Source organism: Mustela erminea, chromosome 16 (assembly GCF_009829155.1).
Source record: "Mustela erminea isolate mMusErm1 chromosome 16, mMusErm1.Pri, whole genome shotgun sequence".
Lineage (NCBI taxonomy): Eukaryota > Metazoa > Chordata > Mammalia > Carnivora > Mustelidae > Mustela > Mustela erminea.
The window spans coordinates 20,830,086-20,846,482 of NC_045629.1; the positions used below are offsets into that span (position 1 = coordinate 20,830,086).

General features: G+C 36.6%; 1 pseudogene; it reads right to left on the reverse strand.

Moving 5' to 3' along the window:
• Nucleotides 1–828: 828 nt before the first annotated feature.
• Nucleotides 829–8,075, reverse strand: LOC116575521 (annotated as a pseudogene).
• Nucleotides 8,076–16,397: the final 8,322 nt, after the last annotated feature.

The following is a 16,397-nucleotide window of genomic DNA, read 5'->3' on the forward strand; positions in this document are numbered from 1 at the left end:
CAGTCCCTACATCAAACCCTCTTTGATTTCCCCATTGGAATGGCTTCCTGCCTGAAACATATATCTTCCATGTATTATTTTCTTTTATATTATTTTTTCTCATTAACACAAATATTTATTAACACTATTTATACACCAAAAATAGGTTGAGTGTGAAGTTTGGATAACTTGAAGTCACCATTTGCTTCTGCACAAAGGTATTTTCTTATTTATTGATGAACATTTTTCTTTGCCATCCTTAGTTTTTGTCCAGATATTGGCCTCTGTTAAATATTTAAAAATTAGCTTAGTTTCTATTAAACAAAACTAAAAGTGATTCTGTGACAGTGACTATATGGTAACCAAATACAGCTGATGTCAAATATCATTTAAAATGTTTCTTGGGATGCCTGGATGGCTCAGTCTGTTAAGCATCTGCCTTTGACCCATGTCATGATCTCAAGGTCTTGGGATCCAGTTCTGCATCAGGCTCCCTGAAGCCTGCTTCTCCCTCTGCCTGCCACTCCCCCTGCTTGTGCTTTCTTTTTCTGACAGATAAATAAATAAAATCTAAAAAAATACACACTCAAAAACAAAACAAAACAAAACAAAAAAACCAACTTAAAAAAACCCCACCAAAATTTAATAAACAAAAGACAAACTAACAGAAATGGAAAAAAACCCCTGTTCCTTGATCATCTCTGTCAGTTTGTGCTACTTATGACAGAGAGGGATGGAATTTTATAAATTCCAAGCCTTATCTGAACAGTGTGCATATAAAAGTTGTCTTTTAGTTTAGTGAAGGGGTATCCATGAAGCTGTGGACCTCTGCATTCTTGCCCCTGCTCGTCAATAACAGCCATCCTTCCAACTGTCCTCTTTCAGGCGACCACAGGTTTTAGGATCTGGCAAGGGTCCATGAATAGGTTGTGCAAGTTTACTGTGAGGCACTGGTATACCCCAGGAGAAGGGGAAGTGGGTATCTTCAAGCCACTTCTCACTGTGGTTGTTCCTGCAGATCTGGTTGAAGTAGGGCTATTGATATTGTTGGGAAGATTTGCTGGGACTGTATACTCTGAGCCATGGGAGGGCCCGGCTGGGTAGGTGATTGGTATGAGGTGTTGTTTCTTTGGTACCCGGAGAACGAGAGCCATGGTTTCTTTTGGTACCTGGAGAACTAGAGCCATGGTTGCTAAGTGCTTTTACTGGTTGCTGGAAAGCCAAAGGGGAAGATACTGCAGGGAAGCAGAATTTGCCTGGAGAGGTATGACTGAAGCCTGAGGTTGCATATGAGGTATTTCTCCATTTGACACGTGAGAATTTAAGTCACTTCTGCTGCTTTTCACTGAGTCAACTTGCATGTTCGATGTTTAGGACTCTCATTCATTACTTAATATAATTCCCACAATGCCCCTCTTAGAAGTATCACTCTGAAGACCACCAAAACAGAATCACACTTACCACAAAGTTGTAACTTAGAAGTAAATCTACATTTGGCCAACTCTGAGCCTTTCTCCCTCCACTTCATACAGTTTCCTTCTAGAAGGTTTGTTAATACTTACTTAGCAAATCATCCATAAATATGCTATTATTATTCCCATTTTGCAAATGGAAACTAAGAATCAAAACCATCTACTCGCTCCACGTCACAAGCATACTTGACTATACACATTATCGTGATTTTACTTTGCCACTGTCTTTATCACAATGTCTTAACTATTGCAGGAAATTTTTGTCCAGAGAGATAAAAGTTAAAAATAACTTCAATGTTCCTTTCAGGAACTTCCTGAAAAAATCAATTTTTAATGAACATAAGACTGTTTGGCTTTTCAATAGATAGCATCAAATAATTCTTTGCTTTCTGATTTTTCCATACCTTTAGCTCAAAGCCCTCATTTTGCTGTACCCACAAATCTTAAAGCATTCTGCTGTGATCTTTATCCCATCCTAATTAAAAGCCATCCCTTGCCTTGAAAGACTTGCCTTAAACCAAATACTGAAACTTCATATTACAACTTTGCTCTCTTCCTTCCAAGATGCTACTAATTCATGGTCAAAGCAGTGTTCTCCCTTACTGAGGTAAGCAATAAATTCAGATGTACCTTTTCAACAGGTTATTTTGATGGAATTTTTGAGGATCCAGCATTTGGCAACACTAACACTTTAGGGACTTAAATAATCACCCAAGTTCAGCTAGATAGGAAGACATGGAGCTGAGATTCAAACTGAGGCCTTATGACCCTGGAACCCTCCCATAAATAGCACACATTTTTGCCTCTAATAAGTTATATTATTAAAAGAAAATGTGACAAATCACTTAGCATAAATGTTACTAATTGGTCACTAGAATGTTTAACACAGTCCCTGATGGCTTTGTATAAGAGCACTATCTTTTCAGGTATTCAGAAAAAAATTATTAAAAATTGGTCTTTTTCTTTTATCATCTCCCAAAGCTTAACTTTTTAAGAATTTTGTTACTTAGATTCACAAATATATCAAGGTAATTAGCAAAAGTAATAGTATTTCTTTATATATCAACTTGTCATATGAAAATGTTGAGCTGTGTTTTATCACTACTTAAAAGTAAAAATTATGAGGAAGTGGTGATGCAACATGGGGGCTTAAGTGGGTAGGAGAAGAATAAATGAAACAAGATGGGATTGGGAGGGAAACAAACCATAAGTGACTCTTGATCTCACAAAACAAACTGAGGGTTGCTGGGGGGAGGGGGTTTGGGAGAAGGGGGTGGGATTATGGACATTGGGGAGGGTATGTGCTTTGGTGAGTGCTGTGAAGTGTGTAAACCTGGTGATTCACAGACCTGTACCCCTGGGGATAAAAATATATGTTTATAAAAAATAAAAAATTAATTTATAAAAAAGAAAAAAAAAAGTAAAAATGGGACTTGCCTTTACATGGCATTATGCATCAAAGTACTGATTTCTGAATTGTCTTCACTGTACAGCACTGATTATTTTATCATCTGAATGAAATAGAGCAGAATTTTACTTGTTCTAAAAAAGTAGTTATTATAATAAAAGTAGGCATTTCAATAAAACAGCATATGATTTTATTCTTGAGATACCAAAGGCAATAACTCAGAGAGACTTGAGTAAGAATTATCATTTTTAGATTACATATTTGAAAGCAATTATGAAAATAGGAACCAATGAATAAACCAAAGGAGTCAAGAAAATTCCTAGAAAATTCTGGAAATAGATTATCTCCCTCTTGTTTATTTTATTTTTCTGGTGACCTATGTCCTTTAGGAACTCTCAAATAAATCTGATGCAAACAGATGTTAATGTTTAATGTCATTTTAGTCTGATGATATGGGGAGCGACTCACTAAGGCTTCCACTGAGGGGACTCTCAGGATTAACAGACTCTCTACCCTCTCTCTGTGAATTATACTGGCTGATTCCCACAGCAAACTGACCCTCAGCACTGCCATACTAGCCCCCATTCTATCCTTGTACCTGTGCTCCCATCAGCTGAGTTGTATGCTTCCCTATACTCAATTGTGTTTGATTTGAAACCTTGTCATTGTAATACTATAACAACTACATGTTAATACTTGACAACTACATACTACCCAAGATGACAGGTTGTAAAAGAAAAATGTTGCTGCTGTGAAAACTAAATTAAATACTTCAGAAAGCAAATTGCTTTTTAAAATGAGATTAAATCAAATAATTATAAAGAATTAAGGGAAAAAAAACTTTTAAGGCCTAGAAAAATTTTGCTTTTAGCTTTAAGATCTTTTTCTCACTTGAAACACACTAGGAAATGTAGATGAATTATGTAGATGTATATGAAAATGTAGATGAATTATGAGTATAGTTTTGTGAAAAAGACTATCTGGAACACCAGTTACCAGATTCATTAATTAAAAAAAAAAAAAAAAAAAAAAGCTTTGGGTCTACTATAAAAGGAAGGTAGGTAAGTAAATATGTATTTATATGTTTGATGTAAAATTCAAAGTTCCAGTTTAAGATGTATCTATTTTATGACTGTCTAATATGACTGACATTTCTTGATTAACCAATTGTGATGGTTAATTTTACATGTCAATTTGACTAGGCAATGATGTGCTCAGATATCTGGTCAAACACTATTCTGACTTTGTGAGGGTGTTTTTGGATGAGATTAATATCTGATTAGGTAAACTGCGTAAAGAGACTGCCCTTCCTAATGTGGGTGGACCTTATCAAGTTAGTTGAAGGCCTAAAGAGAAGAAAATTCTGACTCTCCCATGAGTAAGAGGAAATTCCTCCTGCCTACTTGAGCTGGAATATCAGTTTTTTCCAAGCTTTGCACTCAAACTAAAACATCAAACTTCATTGTGTCTCAAGACTACCAGCTTTCAGACTAGAACTTACACCATCAGCTCTCCTGGACTCACATTGGAACTGTACCATAGACTCTTCTGGGTCTCCATCTTGTTGACTACAGATCTGGTGACTTGTACTTGAACATTTAAAGGTGATGGCAAAAAGAGGAAGAGCAAACGAGGAAGACTGAGGACCAGGTAAGGAAGTAAAAGAAAACCAGGAGAATGTGGGATCATTCAGCCCCTAAAAGGAGAATTTCAAGGAGTAACCAGTTGTATTAAAGGCCAAAATATCAAGGAATATGAGGTCAAGGCAATCCCCAATGTATATAGCAATATAGTACAGTTTGTTGTGACCTTTATGGAAGTAATTTCACTGAACTGATAGGAATGAAGTCAGATTATAAGGACTGCAGAGAAAATTATAACTTTAGTTAATGAGGTCTATCAGACACAAGTGGTTACTTCTGTCCATTTTATAACACCATTGAAAAGATAGCAAAAGAAGATTTTCTAAAGAGTGATAAACCCAGAAAAATAATGATGAAATTCCAACAAGCTTTTGAAAGATGAGAAATGGATGGACTGTGGTTATGATGTAGCAATCTAGAAAAGGTAAATTGAAAGGATAAGGGGCAAGCAGACAAGGAACAAGATGATTCATGTCTCAGAACCCTGGAAGAACTTGGTAACTTTAAGTCTTAGGGATCTCTGAAAAATCAGTTGGCAATTTGTTTATGAAACAGCTTTTCACATCTTCACCAGTCTTTAGCCAATTGGTACCCTGTCCTCATACTACAGAAGACTGGAACTTCCCTATCTAAGAATGTTGAAATCTTTCCCCAAACAATATGAAAATTCTCCCAGCTTCACTTGTACATAACCAGGTGGGAGAATAGAGAATCACTGTCAGGGAAAAATCTGCCAGTGGTGAAAAAAAAAAAAAAAAAAAACACAGAGAAATGCTGATATTTGTGTGCCCTTCAATGAAAAATTCAGCTTATTGTTAAGTGATGTTCACCAGTGACTGATTCTGTTCATGCAAATAGAACTCTGAACATGAAATACAACAAGAAAAAAAAATGCAAACAAACTATTTAAAAAAAAAAAATAGAAAATGTAGGGGCACGTGGGGGGATCAGTTGCATCTGTCTTCAGCTGAGGTCATGATCCCAGGGTCCTGGGATCAAGAGCCCTCTGCTGCTTCCCCTGCTTGTGCTCTCTGTCAAATAAATAAATAAAATCTTTAAAATAAAATAAATAAAATAGAAAACGCACGGAGGATCAAGAAACTTCAAAAGATATTTTAATAGGATCTTCACAGAAGTACAAGATGATATTGCATCCACAAACAAAAATAGAATGTTATTAAAAGGAATTACTAAGCCTAAGAATGGCTTTGGACACCAAAAATATATGAGAACTAGAAGAATCAATAGGAGGTATGAAAGGTTAAGTCAGGAAAATCTTTCTGAAAATGGATAAAAAGGAAATGGACAATAGATGAAAATTAAAACAAATTTAAAGATCTGTGTAGGAGGTCCAATATTTGAATGATATGAGTTCCAGAAAGAAATACAGAGGAAAGTATGAAAATGCCTTAAATCAGAAAAATTTCTAGAACTGAGGGACACAGTTTTCCAGATTAAAATGACTCACTGGGGATGCCTAGGTGACTCAGTCAGTTACACATCTGACTCTTGATTTCAGCTCAAGTCATAATCTCAGGGTTGTGAGACTGAGCCCACATTAGGCTCTGCGCTGGCCATCAAGTCTGCTTGAAATTCTCTCTCTTCCTGTCCCTCTGGCCCTCCCTTCCTCTCTCCACCACCCTCCCCCCAAAAAAAGAAAAGGAACAGTTAAAAGACCCGTTGAATTTGCAGCCATACGAATAAAGAAAGGCAAATAAGAACAAAAAAGAATCTTAAAAATATGAGAAAGAAAAAAAAAATCAAGTCCTATACAAAAGATAGATTCTGAATGTCATTCACAGGAATTCTGAGCAGCATCGAGAAGCCTTCTGATTTAAGGAAGAGCACATCCAATATAGAATTTCTAGATGACAGGGAAATCCCTTCATGGAGGCCATATAGTAAGGAAAGAAAGGATGTGGAATGTGTCAGGAGTCTTTGTGTGTGTGTGTGTGTGTGTGTGTGTGTGTGTGTGAGGAGTCTTGATTGCTGTGAAACCTGAGGTATGCAGGATTAAAAGGCATGAAGAACTCATGACCGGCAATAGAATGGGCAATCAGCCTGGTACTGATATAGCCCTTTGTATGGCGGGGCCTTGGCCAGCTGTTGTTTGTTCCTGTATCTCTACTGAGGCAGACAGAGGGGGACTCTGTGCTAATGAAAGTGTAAGCTCCAGCTATCCAGTGGAAATTATCCCTACCGGGAAATACAATCCTCTCTCGAGTCTTATTTTTGAAAGCTTTCTAATATGTGATTGCCAATGCCACCAAGAATTTCCTAAGGTGGAAAAATTCCCTCATAGGAACTACCTATTCCACAACTGCCTTTAGTCTCCATAATTACAGGTTACATGGATATTATACCTTATATGACATGGGATTTTCAAGCAATTGGTTATTTTCCTTTGTGACAAAGGCACACTTTTGAAGTCCTAGTGGAATTTATGTATTGGGCTTATTTTCTTAACAATTGGCACCAGTATGCCATTTGGGGAGGAAACTACCTTTGAGGAAATTACTTGATTAGCCACTGGGTATAAGGCGGGACCCTGTGGTGTGTGGTGTTCAGCAAAATGAAAGCCACAAAAGAGTCTGGTCAAATTGCTCTTAGGAGAATTATAGAGGAATTTCTTTTGTTTCTGAGAGGGAGAGGTGGGGAAGATAGGGAAGCAAAGAAGGGAGGGAGGAGAGCAGAGAGTAGAAAGAGGAAATTGTGATATGTGCTGCAGAATAGGAAGTAAAACAGCCAGTGGAAAAATTAAAGTGCCTGAAGGATTTTCTATGAAGACATATATTGAAGACTCAACATAAACTATCTGCATTTCTACACTAAAGACATTCCTTGGCTTGCCCATGCCATACCAAGTCTTAAGGCGAACACTCACAAATGGACGGACCAATTGGCTTGACGATAGAGATGATTTTTATGCCTCAGTCAACCTGATGTTAGAGACAGCAGATCCAGAAACAGATTTGACCTCCAGGAATGGGAAGACTTTGGATTTCCACACTGTGCAAAATGAGAGTTCAAGTCTAGACCTCTTAGCTCCTAAGAGTAGAAGACTCCCGCTGATACGTAGATTATGTTCCTAGTAATGCCTCACTAACATGACAAAGTCTTAAATGTGACTTTCTTCTCTATAATGGCTGATTTCCTCTCATGTTATTTTGACCTAATGCATATTCAGTGCAAGCCACAGCTCGGTTTTCATTTAGTTACTTTCAGAAAACCCTGCGTGAAGTTAATTACATCTCATGAACGTATGGTTGTGTGTGTGTGTGTGTGTGTGTGTGTGTGTCCTATGCTTTAAAAAAGGAGGCCAGTTTCTTATTAAATAAGGTTTTTGTGAAAAATCATTTCATTATTCACAGTTGTCCATTGTTTCCCTTATTTTGTGATGCTTAGTATTACTTTAAAAACCCTGTTACTATATTGCACATATGTGCCAGATTTGTTCCACTGTCTGTCCCTTTCCCCCTCTCTGCATAGATGGATAGATAGAATTTTTTCCCCCCTTACCTGTCCATTATCCAGTTTCTCATCTTTGTAGCTAGAAATTTTGCCTCTTGGCATCTTGCCCTCATTAACAGAAGCGAAAGAAGAGCTTAACAGATCTTCCATTTCCTTTTCCTACTTGCTGTTCACTGTCATTTTTTTCTAACCAGATTAATTTTCTTTTTGCTGACCCTCACAAATTAATTTAAAAGGCTCCTCTGTGTTAGTTCAAAGATTTTTCATAGTTAACATTGCTCCCCTGTGCTTCTTATTAAATTGGTCTCTGTAATGAAACCCATCTCTGTTATAATTAGCTGATTTTTAAAGCTACCAGAGGTATTGTTTTATTTTCCTTTATCTCCAATATCAGGACACGTTCTTTTAACAAGTTGATACTTACTGCACTTACCAGAACATGCCTCTGATAAAAGACCTCATCTCTTCTAACCCACAATTTATTTGGAAGATACTTTTTTGAAAGTTAAACACACTGAATCCATTCCTAGAGTGTGATGTCAAGCATAATTTATAACCTGCTATTTCAAGGTTTAGTTCATTTGTAAATCAGGACACAAAAATCCTATCAGACCATCACCAGATTGTGTTGTTAAATAGTTAATTATTAGAATATGTGCATCATGGGGGTAATCGATGAGAAAGGATCAGGAAAAAGAATGCTGCTACTTTTCTAGTTCTTGCATTGTCAACAATACCCATACTCTCTGTTTTCCTTAAAAAAATTGGAGCCACCAAAAGAAATACCCTCATTTTCCGACATGACCAGTAGAATTGCCAGCCTCTTCACTTGTCCTCTTCTCCTTGCTCCCAGGTGCATTTCTTTCTTCAAGGTGTTTCCAGGTGTACCTGATATTCCATCTTGTCTCACTTTCTAAAAAAAATCTACTCTACTGGTTAGTTCCTCATCCTACGTTTTCTGGTTTGACCTATCTCATCAGCATTTAAATATGTCCTAACCTTTCCTATCTTAAAAAAAAAAAATCCAATTCTGCACTCTATTCCCACAACCATTTTAGCAGGTTTTTTTCTCCTTTTTACAGCCAAACTTATCAAAAACGTTCTCTATGTTCACTGCCTCTGCTTTATCACATCCCCTTTGTCCCTCCACACTTTCCATCTGGCTTCCATTCCCCATGATTCCAACCAAAATGACTCTAAAATCTCCAGAGACATTTTCTATTAAGATAAACTCACGGTCTGCTGCTTTCCTTCCACCTGGCTTCTCCTTATTTGACACAGATTACCATGTTTTCTTCTGTATAACATGACACCTGGGGCTTCCATCACTACCCACTCCTCTGATTTTCTACTTCTCTGGCCATTACTTCTCAGCCTCCTTTTCTGGGTTTTTTTTTTTTTTTCTTCTTCTTCTTCTCTTTCTTCTTCTTCTTCTTTTTTTTTTTTTTTTAATTTAAACTAGTCATGGCAGCTGCCCAGGGCTTGGTCCAATTACTTCCTCTCTTTTTAAAAATTTTTTTAAAGATCTTTATTTATTTATTTGAGAGAGAAAGAGAATACACACAAGTGGGAGGAGGGGCAGGGAGGGACAGAGGAGCAGGCTCTCTACTAAGCAGGGAGCCCAATGTGGGGCTCAATCCCAGGACCCTGAGATCATGACCTGAGCTGAAGTCTAACATTCAACCCATTAAGCCACCCAGGCGCCCCACTTCTTCCTCTCCTAATCCTACACTCTTCCTCATGCATTCATATATTGGCAAAGGTTTTGCTTCCCATCTTTTCTCAAAAGATTAATTTAAATGCCAGTGAATAAAAGTAAGATTCTGGTGATTGCTATTTCTGGAAAGCCTTTCTCTTTCAAGTCAGGGAAACATTCACAGGAATGGGTATGTGCAGTAGCTGACATTTTGCAATCCCCACATTGACAAATAATCAACATAGGGACTTCTTCAACAGATCATGAGCTCTTTGGAGAATTTTGATAGATCCATCATTTTGTTTTTCCTCAGGTCTCAGTGTGATCACTCAGAGGATCACGCTCAGAGGATCTTCGTTTTTAAAGTTCTTATTTTAGCTTCAAAAGACTATTTCTTACATTGGATCATTGCTAATTTCCACCCAAGGAGAGCACATTTTCCTAGGCTTTTGATAAAATGACCTATTTTTATTATCAGGATACTTGATAATCATCTTAGTTTTCTCAGACATAATCAAGATTAACTCTCTGTTGGAAGAACTATTTAAAACATTTACTGTAGAAAAATACCTTAAAACTTTTTTAGTGCAATGTAATATTTTGTAGCTGAATGGACTAAGTGGCATGGTTACTTCAATAAATTCAGAAAACCTTACCTAACTGGAAACTTTGTTTAAAATCCTGTGTATTTGAGTATTGAGAAATGCCAGCACAGTGAAAGAGTCCTTCTCTGTGGGAAATATTTGTTGCTGAATCTATCAGACTGAAAGTCCTAGTTTTATGATATGCTAACTATATATCTCATTTGATCCTTGGTGGGCAATTTCTTCAAAGAATATTGACTTCTTCAATTAACCAGTTTAAAATCTTTCATTATAACCAGCAATTATGTAGAATAGCAGAAAGGTGTGTACATTGGCACTAAGGCAGCCTAGGTTCAAATGCTGACTCAGCCACACATTACCTATAATATTTACTAGGAGATGATTTAACTTTCCTGATTCTCATTTTATTATCTATAAATTAGTTTAAGAACAGTTTTCAGAACTGTTTTACATTTACAACAAAACAAGGGAAGGTATGGAGATTTCCCATAAACAGTTTTTTCAGAACAGTTTTACATTTTTTTCAGAACAGTTTTACATTTACAACAAAACAAGGGAAGGTATGGAGATTTCCCATAAACCTCCTCCCCCTACACAAGCCAAGTGTCCCCCATTATTAACACCATTCATCAGAATGGTACATTTTGCCAAGGATGAACCTACGTTGACACACCATAATAACCCAAAGCTCATAGTTTACTTTAAGGTTTCTTCCTGGTGTTATACATTCTGTGAATTTGGTCAAGTATATTACATATATAATATGATTACATATATCCATCATTACAATATCATATAGAGTATTTTTTTGCCCTAATAACCCTCTGTGCTTTGCCTATTCATTCCCTGTCTCTCTTCTGCCTCTACTCCTGGCAACCATTGATCCTTTTATTATCTCTATTGTTTTGTTTTTTCTAGAACATCATGTAGTTGAAATCAAAGAGTATGCATGAAACCTGTTCAGACTGGCTTCTTTCACTTAGTAATATGCATTTAAAGTTCTTCCATGTTTTTTCATGGCTTGATACCTACTTCTTTTTAGTGCTGAATAATATTTCACTGTTAATATTTCACAGATATATTACTATTTATCCATTCACCTACTGAAGGTCAGCTGGGTTGTTTCCCAGTTTTGCCAACTATGAACAAAGCTGCTAGAATCAGCCATTGTACATTTGTATGTGTGTTTTCAATTCCTTTGGATAAATACCAAGGAATGTGATCACTGATCACACAGTAAGAATATGTTTAGTGTTGTGAGATGTTGCCAAACTCTACCAAAGTGCCATTCTGCACTCCCAACAGCAATGTAAGAGAGCTCCTGTTACAACATCCCTTTGTCAGCCTTTGGTGTTGTCAGTGTTCTGGATTTTGGCCACTTTAGTAAGTATAGAGTGATATCTCATTGTTGTTTTAATTTGCATTTCCCTGATGACATATGATGTGGAGCATCTTTTCATAAACTTATTTGCCATCTGTATATCATCTTTGGTGAAGTGTCTTTTAAGGACTTTGGCCCATTTTTAAATTAGGTAGTTTGTTCCTTTCCTCTTGAATTTTAAGGGTTCTTTCCCTACTTTATATAACAATCCTTTATCATATGTGTCTTTTGCAAAAATTTCCTTGCAGTAGGTAACTGTCTTCTAATTCTCTGAAAATTGTCTTTCATAGAGCAGAAGCTTTTGATTTTAATAAAGTCCAGCTTATCAATTATTTCTTTCATGGATTATGTCTTTGCTGCTATATCTAAAAACACATTAAAGTCATCTAGGTTTTCTCCTATGTTGTCTTCTAGAAACTTCATAATTTTTAATTTTATGGTTAGGTCTATGATTTATTTTGAGATAATGTTTGTGAAGGGTATAAAGGTTTGTGTCTAAGCAAATTTCTTTGTATGTGGATGTTCAGTTGTTCCAGCTTCATTTGTTAAAGAAACTTTCTCCATTGTATTGCCTTTGCTCCTTTGTCAAAGACAAGCTGATTTTATATTGGTGTATTTCTGGGATCTCTATTCTCTTCCATTGATGTATTTGCTTATTGCTTCACTAATACCAGATTGTCTTGATTATCAAAGCTTTAGAGTACCTATCGAAGTTGGGTAGCATCAGTCCTCCAAATATATTTTTATTTCCTTCAGTATTTGTGTTGGCTATTCTCGATCTTTCGCCTCTCCTTATAAACTTTAGATCATCAGTTTGTTGATGTCCATAAAGTAACTTGATAGGATTTTGAATGAAATTGCATTGAATCTGCAGATCAAGTTGGGTAGAACAAGCATTTTGTCAATGTTGAGCGTCTCCATTTATGAACATGAAATATCTCTGCATTTATTTAGCTTTTCTTTGATTGCTTTAATCAGAGTTTTATCATTTCCCTATACAGACATTGTACCTATTTAGTTAGTTTGGTACTAAAGTATTTCATTTTCTCAATAGTCAATATACATGGTGTTTTTAATTTCAAATTCTACTTGTTCATTTTTGGTATATAAGAATTCAGTTGAGCTTTGTATATTAACCTGGTATCCTACATCATGGCTTTAATAGTTTATTAGTTCCAGGAAAGTTTCATCAATTCTTTCAGATTTTCAACATATGACAATCATGTCATTTGTGGGCAACAATAGTTTTATGTCTTCCTTCCCAATCTATGTATGTTTTATTTCCTTTTCCTGCCTTATTATTTTAGTAAGAATTTCCAGTCTGAAGTTGAAAAGCAGTGATAAGAAGGGACATCCTTGCTTTGTAGCTGATATTAATTGGAAATCTAACTTCTCACCATTAAGTATAATGTTAGGTTTTGTGTAGATAGTCTTTGACAAGTTGAGAAAGTTCCTCTTTATTCCTAATTTACTGCGAGATTTTCAGGGTTTTTGTTGTTGTTTTTCTTTTTTATTTTTTTTCAGTCACTTAAGCATCTGACTCTTTTTTCTTTAAATTTTATCTTATTTTATTTTATTTTCAGTGTTCCAAAATTCATTGTTCATGCACCACATGCAGTGCTCCATGCAATATGTGCCTTCCATAATACCCATCACCAGGCTCACCCAACTCCTCAAACCCCTCCCCTCCAAAACCCTCAGTTTGTTTTTCAGAGTCCACAGTCTCTCATGGTTTATCTCACCCCCTGATTTCCCCCAAATCACATCTCCCCCACATTCTCCGTGTTATTCCTTATGGTCCACAAGGAAGTAAAACCATACGACACTTGACTCTCTCTGCTTGACTTATTTCACTCAGCATAATCTCTTCTAGTCCCACCCATGTTGATATAAAAGTTGGGTCTTCATCATTTCTGATGGAGGCATAATATTCCATTGTATATATGGACCATATCTTCTTTATCCACTCGCTGGTTGAAGGGCTTCTTGGTTCTTTCCAGTTTGGCCACTATGGCCATTGCTGCTATGAACACAGGGGTAGAGATGCCTCTTCTTTTCACTACATCTGTATCTTCGGGGTAAATACACAGTAGTGCAATTGCAAGGTCATAGGGTAGCTCTATGTTTAATTTCCTAAGGAATCTCCACACTGTTTTCCAAAGTGGCTATACCAACTTGCATTCTCACCAACAGTGTAAGAGCACTCCTCTTTCTCCACAACCTCTCCAACACCTGTTGTTTACTGTCTTGTTAATTTTGGCCACTCTAACTGGTGTAAGGTGGTGTATCTTAATGTGGTTTTGATTTGAATCTCCCTGATGGCTAATGATAATGAACATTTTTTCATGTGTCTGTTAGCCATTTGTATGTCTTATTTGGAGAAGTGTCCGTTCATGTCTTCTGCCCAATTTTTTATATGATTATCTGTTTTGTGTGTGTTGAGTTTGAGGAGTTCTTTATAGATCTTGGATATCAGCCCTTTGTAGTGTCATTTGCGAATATCTTCTCACATCCTGTGGGTTGCTTCTTTGTTTTGCTGACTGTTTCCTTTGCTCTGCAGGAGTTTTTGATCTTGATGAAGTCCCAAAAGTTCATTTTCACTTTTGTTTCCTTTCCCTCTGGAGACATGTCTTGAAAGAAGTTGCTGTGGCCAATGTTGAATATACATAGGCCAATACTGCCTATGTTCTCCTCTAGGATTCTGAGAGATTCCTGCCTCACATTGAGGTCCTTTATCCATTTTGAGTTTATCTTTATGTGTGGTATAAGAGAATGGTCGAGTTTCATTCTTCTACACACAGCTGTCCAATTTTCCCAACAACATTTATTGAAGAGACTGTCTTTTTTTCACTGTATATTTTTTCCTGCTTTGTTGAAGATTATTTGACCGTATAGTTGAGAGTCCATATCTGGGCTCTCTACTCTATTCCACTGGTCTATGTGTCTGCTTTTGTGCCAATACCATGCTGTCTTGGTGATCACAGATTTGTAGTTAAGCTTGAAATCAGGCAACATAATACTCCCAGTTTTTTTTTTTTCTTTTTCAACATTTCCTTAGCAATTTGGGTCTCTTCTGGTTCCATACAAATTTTAGGACTGTTTGTTCCAGCTCTTTGAAAAATGCCAGTGGAATTTTGATCAGGATTGGCATTGAAAGTATAGATGGCTCTCGGCAGTATAGACATTTGAACAGTATTTATTCTTCTGATCCATGAGCATGGAATGTTCTTCCATCTTTTTTTTGTCTTCTTCAGTTCCTTTCAAGAGTGTTCTGTAGTTCTTCCTGGTGAATATGGATGCCAAGATTCTCAAAAAGATCCTAGCTAATAGGATCCATCACTACATTAAAAAGATTATCCACCATGACCAGATGGGATTTATCCATGAGATTCAAGGTTGGTTCAACACTTGCAAATCAATCAATGTGATAGAACAAATCAATAAGAACAGAGAGAAGAACAACATGTTCCTCTCAATTGATGCAGAAAAAGCATTCGACAAGGCACAGCATCTGTTCCTGATTAAAATGATTCAAAGTATAGGGACAGAGGGAACATAACTCAACTTCATAAAATCTATCTATGAAAAACCCACAGTGAATATCATCCTCAATGGGGAAAAGCTGATAGCCTTCCCTTTGAGATCAGGAACATGACAAGGATGTCCACTCTCGCCACTGTTATTCAACATAGTACTAGAAGTCCTAGCAACAGCAGACAACAAAAAGAAATAAAAGGTATTCAAATTGGCAAAGAAGAAGTCAAACTCTCTCTCTTCGCAGATGACATGATACTTTATATGGAGAACACAAAAGACTCCACCCCCAAACTACCAGAACTCATACAGTAATTCAGTAATGTGGCAGGATACAAAATCAGTGTACAGAAATCAGTTGCTTTTTTATACACTAAGAATGAAAATACAAATAGGGAAATGACAGAATTGATTCCATTTACTATAGCACCAAGAACCATAAGATACCTGGGAATAAACCTACCCCAAGAGGTAAAGGATCTGTACTCAAAGAACAACAGAAAACTCATTTTAATTGTTTTAAAAAAAACATGAATGGGTACTGGGTTTTGTTAAATGCTTTTTCTGCATCTATTGATATGATCATGTGATTTTTCTTATTTAGTCCACTGATGTGGATTGCATTAATTGATTTTCAAATATTCAACCAGCCTTCCATATCTAGGATAAATTCCACTTTGTCATGGTATATAATTGTTTTCACATTTTTTTAGATTTCATTTGTTAATTTTTTTTAGGGATTTGTATATATGTTTACGAGAGCTTAGATCTGTAGTTTTCTATTGTACAATTTTGGTATTAAGGTAAGAGGCTGGGGGCGCCTGGGTGGCTCAGTGGGTTAAAGCCTCTGCCTTTGGTTCAGGTCATGATCCCAGGGTCCTGGGATTGAGCCCTGCATCGGGCTCCTGCTTGGCGGGGAGCAAGCTTACCCTCGCAACACCCACATGCCTCTATGCCTGCTTGTGATCTCTGTCAAATAAATAAATAAAATCTTAAAAAAAAAAAAAAAGGTAAGAGGCTGCCTTCATAGCACGAGTCAGGAAAAATTCCCTCTGCCTCTACCTTCTGAAAGAGATTGTAGAGAATTGGTAAAATTTTTTCTTAACTGTTTAGTATAATCCAATAGTGAAACTGTCTGGTCCTGATGGTTTCTGTTTTGGATAAATTGGCTTCAATTATGTTTATGCCATAGGGTTATTGTAACCATT